Source organism: Epinephelus moara, chromosome 17 (genome assembly GCF_006386435.1).
Source record: "Epinephelus moara isolate mb chromosome 17, YSFRI_EMoa_1.0, whole genome shotgun sequence".
NCBI lineage: Eukaryota > Metazoa > Chordata > Actinopteri > Perciformes > Serranidae > Epinephelus > Epinephelus moara.
Genome location: NC_065522.1, coordinates 13,873,600 through 13,888,550, shown reverse-complemented (window position 1 = coordinate 13,888,550; position 14,951 = coordinate 13,873,600). Strand labels below are relative to the sequence as shown.

The 14,951-nt window shown below is 42.4% G+C and overlaps 1 protein-coding gene across 1 annotated transcript in view; it reads left to right on the top strand.

The window, feature by feature from the left end:
- Positions 1-1,375: 1,375 nt before the first annotated feature.
- Positions 1,376-14,951, top strand: part of LOC126404725 (receptor-type tyrosine-protein phosphatase delta-like) — a 427,878-nt gene continuing 414,302 nt past the window's right edge. Inside the window, exons 1-3 of the mRNA XM_050068106.1 lie at positions 1,376-1,494; positions 1,677-1,789; positions 1,915-1,950. The gene's annotated coding sequence lies outside the window, so the exon portion shown is untranslated. The remainder of the gene's footprint in view (positions 1,495-1,676; positions 1,790-1,914; positions 1,951-14,951) is intronic.

The window sequence follows — 14,951 nt, the reverse complement described above, 5'->3', positions numbered from 1 at the left end:
ACTACGTGAACTCATGCATTGAGTAACATTACAAGTTAACGTTCCACTGGATTCATTTTTTCTCAGACTACAGCTGCTGCAAGAGGCCGCAAAACATCTTTTCATTTTATACAGTAGTTACAGTTTACTAATATATGTAAAACTCAGCCCTGAGCAGAGTGACCATCTGCTATTGACCAATCAACAGACTGCAGTGTTCACAGCTCCACCTTTTAGTGCCAGATCGGTGTGCCAGGTACCCCAGCAGAGGGGTAACCAAATATGGGGACGGTACGGAACAGTTCTACTGGCATCATCCACAACTTTTCACAGTGGAGACAGAAAAAAAGGGTATTGCTCTGTGGAAACAGGGCTTATATGTTAGCCTTGCGATAGTCTAGCAACCTGTCCAGGGTATACCCCACCTCTCACCCAGTGTCAGCTGGTAGGCTCCAGATAGTATCCTTGGTGTTGTCTTGTCCTGGTTCCAAAGGATACATTACAGTAAAGTGATGTAATTTCCCGAACTTACCAGACTTTTCTCGCTGTTCTGTTATTTTCCTGTTCCTGTGTAGTCATTATATCCACATTACTGGTGATTATTTGTCAAAAATCTCATTGTGTAAATTATTGGAGAAAGCACCGATGGTCAACCCTACAATATCTTTGCAATATCGATATCAAGGTATATGGTAAAAAAATATATATTGGGATATTTCTCCAGCCAGCCCAAACTTAAAAGTAGCAATACACTCAATTTAACTTAAATAAAGGTACTTGTATTCTTGGTAAGATGCACTTAAGGTATCAAAAGTTAAAGTCCAAATGACTGAGTTATTATCACTGAGCATTAGTGTGTAAGTACAGTAGCATTTTACAGGTGTTTTTGGTTCAAGCGTCAAATGAAAATGCTCAAGTACACAAGACGTACCTCATACTTGTAATTAAGTACAGTACTTGAGTAAATGTAATTAGTTACATCCCACTGTAAGCACTGCCCTGTAGATGCTTCAGGTTATAGTGATGTACCATTCAGAGGCATCAGCGTGCAAGCTGCCAGGTGCTGCCAGTGATAAATAATGATAACAGTAACAACTGTGGTGATGGCAGATGATATTCTCTAACATTGATGTTAAGATTGTTCAAAGGCTTCTAATGAGGACGTCGGCCTTCAGCACTTAATTGAAGGACAATTTGGCTGTTAAATCCGGCATGGTGGGAAACATCCCAGCGTGCTGCTGCTCTTCGAGCTGGCCACCAAGCGGCCGGGCTGCGAAGTGCAGCTCTGTGAGCGCAGCATCTCTTTGCCATCCCCGGTCTCTTCCTTCTCCTCCCTCTCTCTCCAGCCGTCGCCGGGAGCAGTGTGTGTATGTGTGTGTGAGTGAGTGTGTGCGCGCTGGTATAATCTGACAGCACGCTGGGGCTGCGTTTCCCAAGAAAAGCTCAGCTCTCTCAGTTTTCTGCCCGTCTTATTGCCGCTCTCATTGTCTTTGCCGACAGTGATAAAGAGAGCAGGTACCATCTGTCCATTCCGCCAATTTATTACGAGTTGCCTTTTTTTTTGTTTGCTGCTCTTCACAGATGTTATGTCAACACTTTTTGGGTGGTGGTGGTGAGGTGGGAGGGAGGGAGGGAGGGGGGACTCCCGGTTCTAATGGAATTTGTTGTGGCTGTTTTTGGTCTCTTCTCTCTTTCAGTTCAACCACGGGCCTGTTTTTGGAATAAGAAAAGCATTGCTGTTTTCTGACTTTGAGAGAAGAAAGAAGGGACTCCTCTGGAATTTCCTAAGGATTTTATTCGGACCGCTCCGGTAAGTGGACATCCTCACATCATAGAAAAAAAAGCTTCATGATTAAGAATGCCTGCAGCTATTTGATATGGAAACATTAAACAAGCGCACCCTTCATTTATCCCATTCTTCTATTTTAATTACAGTTACCGGGGCTTTGCATTCTACCGCCTGGGTATATAGTAAGTAGTATAGACTTTTTTCTGCATCCTGTGTTTGTGAATTGCAGCTGAAAGCCGCTCTTTGTGTATTTATGTGTGGAATTAAGTGTCGGTTTGGTGTCCACTCCAAGTTATGTGTCGTGCCGCGATGTGAGTAGGTGCCCAGGGCGCATATTTCTGCATATCTTGAAGCTGCGTTATGGATAATGTAGCGCGCAGCGTGCACCGGTCTGCTGCTCGCCGTTACGCTCCAGATGGTGGCGAGATATTTACAGATTTCTCTTATTATTATTATCGTCATTTATAACACACACACTGTGCTTATCTTTGCCCCACAACGAGCCCCCCCTTCTCGAGGGCACGCACGCAGCCATTTCTGGGATATGCAGTGTGGGACGTGTTGAGAAAGTTTGCGTAAATGTTTGGTGCTGGAAAACTGAGGCGGGTTGAATGGTTTTGCCTTTTGAGCGTGTGCGTGTGTGCGCGTGCGTGGCGTGCCCGAGTGCTCCTGACTCAGGTGATGTAGACGGTGGGTGGGCTGTGACTCACTCGGTTTACCCATTTTGCTGCTGTTATCTGACAGGCTTTGATGTCAGATTTGACTGGTGATTGACAGTGGATCATGCGCAGTAGCGTGTCAGCAGAGGCCCGTGTGTGTGTGTGTGCCTTCTTTCCCGCCCTCCATCACTGCCAGCTATATTTGGAAGTTACCAAATACCATGATTTATACAAGCCCTTTCCTCTGTGTTAAAGAGTGTTTGTCAGACTACTACTGACAAGTGATATAGCCAATTACCCCGTGATTTGCAGCCATACTTTGCAAAAAAAAAAAAAAAAAAGGAGAGCCTCTAAAAAGGCAAGATAATGAACTGAAAAGTTTGGGCGCCTTGGTATTTTGTAGCAAGCCAAGCTGAGGAGAAGCAAATGAGGGCAAGGACAGCTCGCACAGCCAGAAGATGTGTCTTCCCTGGCTCGAGCGGAGTGACAGAGGGCTAAGTGAGCATGACCATCGAGGAGAGGTAATAGCATTACGGTCTGCCAGTCATGAGGCAGAGCAAGAGATAGGGTGCTGTTGCATTTCAAGAACTAAATGGGAAACACACAAGGACAGGAAACAGTGACATGAGGGCACGCAGAATTAACACCCTCATACGGTGGTCACAGGTTTTAGTTATGATAATCAGTGTCTTGTGGTGTGAGGTCAGCGTTGTTGGGCTGTGATTTAGCATTGCTTCACTTTGACTGAGATTTGCTGATGCTATCTATCTATCTATCTATCTATCTATCTATCTGTATGTGTATGTGTATGTGTACGTGCGTCTGTGTCTTGCTTAAAATAGCAAGGCACAAGAGGATATAGAAACCCAGTGGACATCATAAAAAATCTGATTGTGTTCCTATGATAAACAATGAATAAATAAATGTAACACTGCCAACACCAATGTGAAAATAAACAAGTCCAGCAGAGACACCAACAGGAGACAAATACACATCCTCCTCCTATTTCAAAGGGCCGCTTGCTCGCACAACAAACTGCAACATGACGAAATGTTGAAACACAGCACTCCTTTAGGCTAGTTATCCCTGTGTGTAAAAAGACGCTTCTGAGCACAAAAGTGGATTTGAATCATTTGCTGTCAGGCGGCGAGTTTCTCGCAAAGCTTTTCAAGGATTAGTCCCAGGTAAGAATGTCCCCCCCCGCCATCCGTTACCCAGCAGCAGCGCTCCCATTTTATAAACTGGCAACGTTTTTGCAATTTCCCTCCGTCTTCCTTTTGAGTGATACTCCCAAAACTACTCGCCAGGCCCACATCAATCACTGCTGGATGGGATTTGAGCAACAGCTAGGAGTAGTAAGCGGAGGGGAGACAGGTCTGCTTTCACACAGTCGCACTAGCTCCTCCATGGTGACCCCAAGAGCCGCAGCCGGCAGTGCCAGTTAGATAGCCGCATTTCTGCCCAAAAAAAAATCTTTTTCTCCCATTAATTACGCTTTAACATGAGTTGCTGTAGTGCTGCTAGTGTTGACAACACACCCACTTTTCCTCTGCCTGCTGCACCTCCCTGGAGAGAAACAGGAGTAAGCTGTAATTATGGTTTATAAACTTCATCCAGGTGACATAATCGGGGCATGGCTGAGATGGCAAGGGGCTGTCATAACAGCTGCTAATGAATTTATAGCCGTTTTTCTATTGCAATTCACATTTCTCAGACTGTGTTACTGTATAGATATGTTTGCTGGATGTCACACGATGCAGAGTTTACACACACATAAGGATTTAAGGAATACAGGGGGGTGTACAGTATGAGAGGACAGCACATTTAGTCCAATTCTCAGCAAAAAAAAGGCAGAAGCAGTGCACCTATGGAAGCAGCAGCTATATCATCCCTGTGTTTTCACTCCGAGGTACACCTTGATTGCGGTCCAAGGCTCGGCAAACTGAGTAGCCGACTCCCAGGGGCCATTTTATAATGAGGATGCGCTGTCAGATAATTAGATACACCTGACGCAGGCGTTTTCAGGAAATTTTGATTCATCCCAAAATAAAATGTCTGTGCCTGCCAACATGAAAGCAGGGAGAAAAAAAAAATATCCCGCTGTCACATTGCTTCTCCTCTCATGGTGGCAATGTTTTATTTATTTATCCACATCTTAATGCTCTTGGATGAGGCGGGCTTCATTTTGTGCTAGCTGATGCGTTAGCTGCCAAAGTTTCTCGTCTCTTTTCTCATCCTATGCAGCCAAGACTCCCTTGGCTGCACGGTCAGAAGATACCATCTCATTCTGATTCACAGACAGTGATATGGCAGGACATATCACTCCTCAGTGAGCTGTGTAAACATGCGTGTCACATAACAGCAGAGGTGGCCAGCCATGTGTGAAAAGCGCAAGTGTGTATAATCGTCATGAGATGTATATTACATGCATACACTGTATACAGCAAGCGATGAATGATTAACTGAATTCAATTCAGCACCTTGACATACACACTCAGACACATATTCATACACACGCCCACCCGCACAAACACAATCTTACATATAATGCCTTTTTCTTAGCTGTTGATTAGAAAATGCTGCGTGAGATGAAACCCTCTTACCTGTGCTGTTTATTTATCAGGCACATGGCTCCAGTCATAAATCAGACTCTCATTAAGTTGTTTAACAACAACTTTTGCCTTCTGCGGGAGACATCGACACTATTAAGGCTGATGTATATGATATAGTAGGACAGGGGAACCACTGCAGGCTGCTGTTACCTAATTAAGGTAGTGTTTTTTTCTCATTTTCTACCATAGGCGTAGTGTAACATTAGAAAAATAGAAAGGAGTAATAAAGTCAGTGAACTGACTAGATACACAGGGATGTCTTGCTAAACTTTGCTATCATCCGCTAATATTAGCCACCATAAGCTACTCCTCATACCAGACTGACTGTAACTAACAGTATTACTATAATTTGTAAGACAAAGATGTTATTACATCTTTCAGAAGTCACAGAGTTTTGCTGTAAAGGGGCTCTTTATGATATTCAGAGGTTGTCTGCACACGGCTCTCAACATGGCAACACATTCTCACTCTAGGGTGCATCTCTTGTTGATGTTCTGGGATGGCATGTCAACTTCTGCCTGTTACATGCATTGTGTCTTTTCAAAATACATTTCCGTTTTCACAGGCAATGTCCAGTTTGCATACAGTCTCTTTCAAAATAAAAGTACTACGTCAGTACAACTGCGAATCCATTTTTTTTCCTTCAACAACAAACGCACGTGGTTAGGTTTAGGCAACAAAAGTATGTAGTTAGGTTTAGAAAAAAAGAACAGGGTTTGACTTGACATTCATACGGGGTGTAAACACCAGCCTCCTGCCCTAGTTGGACTTTTCGCTCTCTTAACTTAAGTTGCTGTCCGCCTGTGTTTCCCCGACACAGTCTGGCACCATTGCACACTGATGGGACATGGCAATGTATCATGCTGATGTGAAAGGGCAGCTTTTTTCATCAGTGTCTGATGTGAAATCACTGCCCAAGCGTCGGTATTTGACGGTTTCTGTATGAAACTGGGTTGAAGGTAGTGGTGGCTGAGCAGGTGGCTAGCAGCTAACAGTGCAAACAGCATAGACAGTGCTAAAAGCGTGAACTGTGCTAACAATGGCAACAATGCTGACATAGTTAATAGTGTTAACCAGGGAGGAACCAAGGAGGGTTGCTATGCTTCCACGATGACGCCGTCTCAATATCAGCTGTAAGTGTCATATGAGTGCAGTGCGGAGTGGCGGCGATTAGCTAACCATTTGGATACAAACACAGCGACTCACATACATACGTGGCTGGACCGTTTGTTCATTAGCTGATTGTAGAAATGGGACAATATATGATTTTATTATGGACTGCGATAAAAAAAAACATACTCCCAGTGAGTTGATCGTGGTGAATTTCCATTATCGGGATAATCATGAATATTGTGTCCAGCAGCAATGATACTGTTGGGCAACCAACAATAAAAGAGACTCTCTAAAAACAGGCTGCATACACATCAACGTAAGAAAACACAGATGATCCTAATTAAGCATCAGCATATTTCATATTGAAAGATATGATGACATTTCAAATAGTTTAAAAGATTTTTTAAAAATTGTTATTAAAAAGGATGTTTACTAAATAAAAGATGTGTTTCCTAACTGTGATGCCATACCAATATTCTTTTTTAAACAAACTGTAAGGTAAAGTGATTCCAGCCTATGTCTGAGTGCCTTTTTTAGGAGTTTTAAACATATTTCAATGATTATCACAACATTGTTAGTTGCAATTAATTAGTTCAGTATAATTGTGACAAAAAATTCTCATATCATCCCATGCTGATGTGGTTTGCGGCTATAATAATGCTCTGAATATCATATGGAGCTCCTTTAAAGTGAGTAAATGTGAAGTACAATATGGAGCCACCCCTTAATTGTTGTTGGCTTAAGTTGACGACAAATTTATTATTTTTCCATGTTTTAAAAAAAGGTACTATATTTAGATATCAGGATGAAAAGAGAAAGAGAGAGCGAGAGCGAGAGACAGAGACACACATCCAGGGTAAAGCCAGACCTCAGCAGCTGTGTTATTGTATCGTACTGTACATGTCTGGCAGCGAATATGATGTCAGTTTGATCACATCATTTGATCTGCACCATATTGTCTCTGACGCTCACCAAGGTTCCCTAGCCTTTTCTTGCATCGCTAGTGATGCAGTGAAAGAAATTCAGCTATAAGCAAGTGTCACAATATTTCAGGATTGGCAATTCTGCGGTTTAAACTGCCGTCTGTTTCAAGCTCCGCACGGTATTCAAAGCAATACTGCGGGGCAAACGCAATAATATTTGACCTACACAAATGAAATCCTATAATATTTAAATATATCGCTATGACATTTGAATGCATTACAGGAAGTTGGTCTACCGGACAGGAGCTGTTGAAGTTGATTTCATTAGTACACTTCTTTTTCTTAATGCTTGGCTGTGTGCACCCTAGAAGCCATGACAAAGTGACCAAAAAATATGGTAGTGCTCCATAATGCTCTATTATTCCCTGTTACCTAACCTCACTCTCACGGCAGCAGGAGTTCTAACCCAGGCTCAGCGATGCATGATTTGAAATTCATCTCAGCGGTGAAGGCTGCGGTGGATGTTTCCCGTCTCAGCTTGACTTACTGTATTGTTATTGCCTAAAGAAAACCTGCGTCCGTATTGCGTGGTTGAACTTGGGGGGAAAACAGACAAACAAACAAACAATGTTGCTTCCGCTCTGCTCCGACATGACAGGAGCTCAGAAATAAAAGATGGATGCTGACAAAAAATGAAGACAATGTTATGGATGTGCTGCCCTGAGTCAGAATCCCTGCCTGAACTAATAGCTATGGGCTGGACACAATATCATGAACATCCACTACAAGAGCAGCACTAACTGCTTTACATTTTTCATAAAGCTGAATTACTATATGACAGAAATATGAATATTCATTTGCTACAGAGTGTAGTTCAGTACATTCAGGGTGTCATCTTGCATGGTAGCACAGCTTACTGGCAGGTCTTTTGATGCATAGGTGCTAGCTTAGATAATGACTTGGTTCGGCTCCTAAAGAGCAAATGCCAACTTGATCTTACATCCTGACCTTTTTGTAAGCCGCATGTCCTGCACCACGCTTTTTTTTTTTCATCTCCATACATGCGTTTGCTGTGATATTCCTCTGCTATCTGACTACCCTGAAAGATTTAAGAGGGCACTGGTATGCTGAGTGTTGGCATTATAGTCTTCTGGGACATGGAGGCAAGGAAGAAAACAGAAAGGAATAATGCAGGCAAGCTGGAGCCAGGGTACTCTGCACAGTTCGATGCTGCTGCCTCTAACCGACATGAACAAGAGAAATCAATTAGACCTACTCGGTTGCTATCCGAGGGACTTCCACCATGGGAAAGGGTAGAGCGAATCAAAGCGTTTGGAAGAAACAAAAAAAGAAAGAAAGTAGAGGGGGAAAGTGAACTCGAGTGGCAGTTTGTTGTATTCTTTGTCAGATCAGCCGCCTCTGACCTCGAGATAACATTCCTTCTCTCTTTCTTCATCCTAGACATGCTTATAATTCCAGACACTTCCCCATCTCTCTCTTTTTTTTTTAACAGCGATGCAAAGCCCTCTCTCTTACTGTCCTTTCAGGTCAGTAATGAGAAAAAAGGAAGGCTGGCAAAAAATATGCCTTACAAGAATATTTCGACGAAGCTAAGTTTTACCTGCGGATGAAGCAATCTCTTTTTTCCCAGCAGCTTTTAGATTTGCACTATTATGTTTATATTCATACCTTAGAGCCATTTCAGCAGTCACTTGGAGGTCACCGCAAACAACATCTCTTTTCCACACCATAATGGGCACTGGGGTTTTGTTTTGCTGCAAAGAAAAGAGCAAACAGGTTCGATGGTGAGGGTATTTTACAGTTTTAAAAGTTGTATTTTAGCAGGGGTTTATTTTGAGAAAACTCCTTATTTGGTTTGAGAGAAAACATCTCTAAGGTCCCTCAAGATTAAAAAAACGATCCCTCATATTGAATATAAAATATTCCAACTATTGTGGTAAGATCAGTGGGGCTAGTATCCACAGCATATCATTTATTAATAGTATTTTACTGCAAGATAGAGTACAGTCTCACTGTAATTTAAAAATATATGCGGTGCTACAGTAAACGTGGAGATCCTTCCGAACTTGAATGAACGGATGTTTAAAATCCATGCGTGTATTTCATAGGATCATGAGGAAATTATTTGCATATGTGGCAGAGGTGATCGACAGAGATCAGGCAATTGATGCTTTATGCATTTTTCATGGAATGGAGCCGAGCTCTGTACTGTAAATACAGAGGTTGAGAGTGTACAGCATAGATTTCGCAGGGCTCAAAGGCCTCATCGTCTTTGATCAGACTGAAAGAGGACACTTTTTGATCAAGCCCTACCTTGGACATTTAAATCAAACCCCTGTCAGGCCCATCGGCTCCACGGCTGGGAGATAGGGTGTAATCTCTACACATAGGGGAAAGTGGACACCCCTGGAAGTGTGCTACATTCTATTATGTTGAACATTTTGATATCCTCCCCCCCTTCCCCTTGATGAATATCTAGCAGTTTGTGATAGGTGAGTTATTCCGCGGTGTGGAAATTCAATTTGACAAAGAAGACCTGTCTCATGGAGTCTTTTAAATGGTTATGATCGCATAAAATCTGCAGGATAAGAGACGTGGAAGAATTAATGAACAGGAATCCATAACTTTTTTCTGTCTGCGTGGCTATTTATGAATAAATCTGCCACGGAGGACACGACAGAGATGTAAAAATGAAGTCAAATTTAAAATTAAAAACACAAAAACACGATTATGTGCCGATAAAATGACAGCACAAGCTTAGGAAGTTGTGTTCCATCTATAATCCTGTGTGTGCAGTTAGCTCAGTCCCCTGACAGAGCACACATGTAAACACAGCACCCCCACCTCCCACTCAGCCCTGCTGTAGGTTTGGCTGTGGGTGCTCGGCAGATCCCTCGGCATCATGAGAGAATAACAATGAGGGTTTTGGGAGGGATCAGTTCCCCAGCACAGAGCCATACTGGGGAGGGTTTATGTAAGACCCTGGCTTCCTGAGCTCTCTGCCAGTTTAAGATGACAAACAAATGGTACCAAGGAGTACCAACTTGCCAAAGGGGGAGGATTGCGTCTCTTCATGCTATCGCCGCCGCTTCATCCTCCCTTCACACACAAACACCCTCCTTCTGTTCATACACAAGCCTGGTTATGTGTCGTGGCTTGTGATACCAGGTCTCATGTGTATCCATGCAGGTTGATGTGTGTTTTCACACCATTTGTTGGCGCCGCAGCACCGTCGCCCACTTTGAAGCCTCCCCCTTCCCTTATCCTCCTCTTCCTCCCTTTGTTTTCCCCTTCACATGTTCCAATGAAAGAAGCCTGGGATCTGTCAAAATCCATCCTTTCTTCTGTCTGCCTTGTCAACTTTTTATTTTTTTTTATTTTAGGTGGGCTGCCACGGAAATTCACTCAGCCCTGACACCCCAGTGGTTCTCGAAATGTCAAAACAGGTAGAAGCTGAAGTGTTGTCTTTTTTTTGATGATACAATTCATGTGTTATCATCAGCGCTTCCTGTTTTCACATCATGATGCAAGTGATTCGCGTCATACTGCAGCTTGTTGAGGATCTTAATTATCTGTGGTTAATTATTAAAGCTTTATAAATAGAGCAAGGTCTGCTTAACCCATTTTGAATTTCCCCAGTCATTTCTGTAGTTATTCCTGCAAAAATCACATCTGCAAAAAAGCAAGCACTATCGCAGCAATCGTGCAGACAGATAAGGCCTGCTGAATAGTGCTCAGAGGCTGCAGAGCCCCTTGATTTTTTAACCTGGACCATTCAAAAGTGCCAACTCATGTTTAGGCTCACTGTAACATAATGGGACCCAGCTACTGATAAGATGAGGCACACAATCCCTTGATACCAGGTGTATTTTTAGACATAAAAGTATCTGGCATGCTGCGTGTGCTGTCTAAATTTCGCAACAGAAGGCAAACAAGTCCGTGCTGTTTTAGTCAGATACATCTGGACTTTATTGGTTGGGAAAAAAAAATCAAGCTTGGTAGATACTTAAATTAAAAAAAACTGCTGGTTCAGAAGATTAGATCAAGTTAACAGATGCTGTTGAATGTTGATTTTTGGGGAATGTCCCAGATGATAGGAAAGACAAAAAAAACCTGACATGAAAGAAAGGGTAGCTTCTCAATCATTTCCTCCCCCAGACGCTCTGAGACATATTGTATAGTGTCTTCTGACATGCGGTTGTTCAGAGTGAAGTCTCCCTGTATTCCTGCATAGCACAGAAATACACCATAGATAGCATTAGGATCCATTGGGTTGGGAGTAAGGGGAAAATCGATGTAAGGTGAAAATTAAATTTGGCGGAAAGAGCCTTTAGGCAAAGTGCAATTTGAAAACACATCTTTTATTTTCCCCTGGGTGTCTGCTATGGGCGGGCAGGAGATGGACAGTGGATCTAAGCATCATGGAAAAAGGCAGAGGTATGCTGTGAGGGAAAAGGGAAACACCTCATCTCACTCCTAATGTGCCTCCCCTTTGATTGTCTAATTCGGTTAGGGCCGTGCGTCCGTTATCGGATCATATCAAAGGTCAGAGGCGTCCTGTAGACAAATCAATCTCCCCCGTCTGAGGAGGCGCACAGGAAGCATGGATTGAGGGAGAGCCGATCCATCTAGTGGGCCCAGAATGAAGGTGGGTGAGGAGAAAGAGAAGTGGGGGCAAGAAAAATAATGGCATCTGCTGCTCGGAGAGAAGTGGGCGAGGAAGGTGAGATTGAACTGTTGACTTGGGGAATGCGATATGCTCAGAGTGAAAAAGAGTTTGCATTATTGCTTGCAAGATAAGAGCAATTCCTTGTGAAGACCTGGCATATTATGGCCTACCTGACTACCAGATTTGCTCACCACTGATATGTTCCAAGTAGGCCGGACTAAGCAATCCTGGGATTTTGTTCGTAAAACAATGCAAGTTTGATTGAAGGAATAAGTTTGTTCTTAAAGAATTCAAGTTTGACATGTTTACAATGGTTCTGTTTTGTGAAATCAATCAACTAGCGTACCACATACAGCTTTGCTTCTTCTGCACAACGTCAGTGTTGATCAAACACTGTATGGATGTAGCGACTGTGACATCACCCATTGGTTTGTGGTGCCCCATTTTGGAGCCTCGAGTCTGGCATTTCAGCTGTAGCCATCACGGTTTTTTGGAACCAGGAGTGACCATACTTGGGCAAGAGGTTGGCGCTATGGGTTGGATATGATTGAGAAGCCAAAGACACTATCAGCAGACAGCCTGTCTCTCAAAGCGGCCCACTTTAATTATGTGCAACTTTAAGCCTTGATAAAATTTTAACGAGTGAGTAATTTAAAAATTCACCCCCGTACAGTTGTCATACATGAAGTAGCTATAGAGACCAGAACTGTTTCTTGCTCCAGGCTGTAAACATGTTTATTTCTGCTGTAACGTTGGGCATCTTAACATGGGGTTCTATGGGGATTGACTCGCTTCTGGAGCCAGCCTCTGGTGGCCAATTAAAGAACTGCAGTTTTTGGCACTTCAGTGCATTTTTCAAGCCTGGAGGTTGCCACTTGGACTTGGTACCAGGGACGTAACTATAGACAGTGCAAGGAGTGTGGTTGCATTGGGGCCCTTTGGGATGGGGGGGCCTTGCGAATGATTAAGATTGCCAGATTGGAACTACACCTGTGTTCAAAGAACTCACATTAAATTAAAAATGGTGTCATTTACTATAGGTTATATACCCTCAAAAATGTCAACCCATCTCTGTCATGATTTTCGTCCTCTCATTTCATTTCTTGTCTTTTCTTTTTAGTAAAATAGTCACTAGCAATCTATAACAAAATTATATACTTATTCTACATGACCTAGAAAAACTATGAACAAACTACATACATAAAAAAATATTCAATTAAATGGACAATTTTCTTTGATATTTCTGTCATACACAGGTATGCAGTGTTGATTGTTGGGTAACGTGTATGTTGATGATGTTGATGTTGCCTAAAGTCAAGTCTCTATTTGATCATGTGACAAGACAATATGATACAGTAGCTAGTTTAGGCGCAAAATCTGTCAAGACTGACAAGCTGAGCATGCCTGCAAGTCCAGCGAGCAGTCATGCCTTTTAAATATGCAGTATAAAGTAGCATGCACTGGGGCCTGGAGTAACTACTTTACACCACTGGTTGACACAGTTAACTGATCAACTGAAAATTAAATAGAACGATAATTAAAATGATCATGGAAAAGTACTAAGTGCTTGTTTCAGCTTTTCAAATGTTCGGGTTTGCATCATTTTGTGTTTTACATATTTTTGTAAAATGAATACATTTGGGTTTTTGACAGTCGGTCGAACAAAACAAGCAACTCAGAGATGCAGCATGGATCTTTTTTGTAAACAAATTTTCTGCTTACATTGAAACTCATTGTATATCTCGTGGAGGCCCAGTAAACATGTTTCATGGCTTCTCCGTAAAACATTTGCAAAGCAGATTTTGAAAAACCTGCATTGTTTACATCCATGTTTGCTTCTTAGCAGTCGTCTTTGTCACTGCCTTTGTTTGTGCATTGCTGCGTTTCTTGGCACATTATTGCCACCTGTAGATCAGTGGAATTGTGTGAAACCATTGGCAGGAGTGTGTATCGCATCACTAAGTTCCTCACTTTGTGTGTGTTTGTGCATGAGAACAAACAAAGCAGGGATCCACTCATAAACACATTACTAGTCGTCACGAACTCCACAGGGCACCTGCAATTTGTATTGCTATTTACAAGCAAAACGAGCACCTTGACATGGGCAATACACTGACATATTTATTGTGTTGCATCCTATAAGATGCAGTGGAATCAGTCTGTTTTTCCAGTACATATTGTTTGTGTTGTTGTCTTTAGACAGTTGCTCCATAGAGTTTAGTCAGCTCACCTTCTTCTATTCCGTCTTTCACCTTCTGTTTGTCTTGGTTGATCAATCTTTCTCTGAACCAAATGTCATCTGATACCTTGGGTGGTAGATGCCCTACACAAAGTGGCAGTGATCAGAGAGGCAACAATTATCTGATCTTAAAGAGACACTTCAACCCAAAATCAAAAATACATATTTTCCCTCTTACCTGTAGTGCTACTTATCAGTGGATTTTTTTGGTGTGAATTGAAGAGTGTTGGAGATATCGGCCGTAGAGATGTCTGCCTTCTCTGGAATATAATGGAACTAGATGGCACTCGGCTTGTGGTGCTCAAAGTGCCAGAAAAATACATTTTAAAAACTCAACAGCAATGTCTTTTCCAAAAAGTCATGACCTGGTTACTCAAGATAATCCACAGGCATTGTTGTGAGCAGATTCATGTAGGAACTATTTTCTTTCTACCAAACCACATCTGCCAACAGCTTCACTGCACAGAAGGAAGAGTGCATCTACTCATGGCTTGTGACAGTGCAAGATGTAAACCAGGGGTGTCAAACATATAGCCTGTGGGCCAGAACTAGCCCGCCAAAGGGTCCAACCCAACCCATTGGATGACTAGACTAAGAGGTGCCAGGTTTCAGGAGCCAGTTTGACAATGTGTTGCCTACTTTGTGTAAAATTCCGCTTCAGAGGCTTTCCCACCCTGACCAGAATACAGTTCTCTGATACAACAATGAATCCTTATTGTGACCATGTTTAAAGATATTGACCATTGTGCAACATATTGTCAATCAGCAGCTTCAGTTCAAAAGAATCTGTATCAGGAAATGTATGGATAACGCACATGTGACAGTGAGAAGTAGACTGACTGAATGTGGAAATACTGAGACATACTGTTGAAATTCCACTTATTTTCTTCAGATATCAAACATCAACAGAATATATTTGTAATTATTTACACAGAAAAAGGGGAAAT